At 62.7% G+C, this 1,673-nt stretch overlaps 1 protein-coding gene across 1 annotated transcript in view; it reads right to left on the bottom strand.

Annotated features, from left to right (window-relative positions):
• The window catches only part of WASF1 (WAS protein family member 1), a 242,416-nt gene extending 240,821 nt beyond the window's left edge, over positions 1–1,595 (bottom strand). Inside the window, exon 1 of the mRNA XM_019520104.1 lies at positions 1,269–1,595. The gene's annotated coding sequence lies outside the window, so the exon portion shown is untranslated. The remainder of the gene's footprint in view (positions 1–1,268) is intronic.
• Between the last annotated feature and the right edge of the window lie 78 nt (positions 1,596–1,673).

The following is a 1,673-nucleotide window of genomic DNA, read 5'->3' as shown; positions in this document are numbered from 1 at the left end:
ACCCTGGGGTAGCATGAGATCCTTTGAAGGGTGTGCCAGGAGATAAGCAGACAGACACAGGCTCAGGCTTGTCCCTGCCTGGCCAGTCTCCCACCCCAGCTGCCAAGCCCCTCTCTGCAAGGAGGTCAGAACCGTAATACACAAATCAGGTTTTGAAACGGGGTGTCACTCAAGGCATGGAGGGGGCCTCAAGTCCAAAAGCAGTTAAGAACCACTTGTGCAGAACTAAGGTAGAAGTGAACGAGAAATCCCACGCTTGGCATGTTTGACGTACTGGTAGATCATATCAGCCTGCTTGGGCTGTGGAAGCTGCAGACTAAGGAGAGGCCCGGGGAATGGGAATACTCAACTCTTCCCCTGGAGCTCTGACTGAGCCATGATTTCCCCTTCAGCACCAGCTTTCCTGCCCAGGGTCTGGCACACAGTGCCTAAGGGTGGAGGGGGGAGGTGAGAATCCACCTGAAGCTAAGCTGTCTGTTTGCTGCTTGTCAAAGCCTCCACCACGGACATCTCCCTGGCACCCTCCCACTTAATTCTGCAGAAGGGCTTCAAAGGCCACCTGCATCTTAGTTGGGGATGGTCCTGCTCTGAGCAGAAGGTTGGGCTAGATCCACATTTCCCAGCCCGTGGGTCAAAACCCAAAAGTGGGTTGCAAGAATATATGGAAGAGCCATGAACAAACTTGAAAAACGGATTCCTCCTTTAAAGGAGAAAAACGTGGGAAACTGTGGGTTTTCCCTTGCAGGCTGGCAGAGTCCCAGCCTGCGAGGGGCTACATGGGGCCCCCCAGCCCCACACACTGGGGGCAGCAGGTCAGGAGTGAGGAGCATTGAGTCACACTAGCCCTTGGCATTTACAAATGTGTCTTGCTACCTAAAAGGTTGAGAAGCACCGGACTAGCGACCTCCTACGGTCCCTTTCAGCCCTCACTTCCTAGGATTTCTGTGACCAAAGGGGGGGCAGCTGCTGCAGGAAAAGAAGCGGGCGAGGGGACCGGTGCCAGGGCAGGGCAGGGCAGGGCCGGTCCTGTCCTTCCCGGCGCAGAGCGAGATGAAAGGGGCTCGAGCCGCGCTCCTGGGGGCAGCTCCCGGCCACAAGCGGCAGAGGCGGCCGGGCGGCAGCTCGGCGCGGGTTGGCACAAAGAGCGGGGGGTGTCCCCGGTACCACAACCCCCCACCCCGCCCCGGGGGTAACACCCCACACCCGCCGGGGCGGCCCAGCCCCTCCCCCCGCGTTGCCATAGCCACCGGGGCGCGCAAGGCACTTACCGGCTGCCTGGCTCGGTCGCGCTGCTCCGGCGGGCGCCGCCGGTCCCCTCACACCTTCATGCAGCCGCCGCCCCTCCCCCGTGGGGGCTCCGCGGCGGTTCGGAGCCCAACTTGCAACGGCTCCTGGCAACCGCTCCCCACGCGCAGCGGCGTGGAACGCACCCGGAGGGAGGAGGGGGTGGCGGAGCTACCCGAAGGCTTCACAATAGGCGCGCGTGTGTGCGCGCGTGGGGGGAGGGGGCGTGGTCTCGCCCCCGGCCGCTCCGCAGCGCGAGGCGCTGTTTCCCCGCCCCTGCCGCGGGCTGCGCGACTCCGGCCCCTCTCCACTCCTAAACAGAGTGCAGGAGGATTTCGCCTCCTCTTCACCCTCCCCTCCCGCGGGAGGGCAGGTGGTACAGTCCAGCT

The sequence above is a fragment of the Gavialis gangeticus genome, unplaced genomic scaffold (assembly GCF_001723915.1).
Source record: "Gavialis gangeticus isolate Ggan-Ray unplaced genomic scaffold, GavGan_comp1, whole genome shotgun sequence".
In the NCBI taxonomy this organism is placed as follows: domain Eukaryota; kingdom Metazoa; phylum Chordata; order Crocodylia; family Gavialidae; genus Gavialis; species Gavialis gangeticus.
Note: the sequence above shows the minus strand (reverse complement) of the source record. Positions and strands in the feature narration are given on the sequence as shown.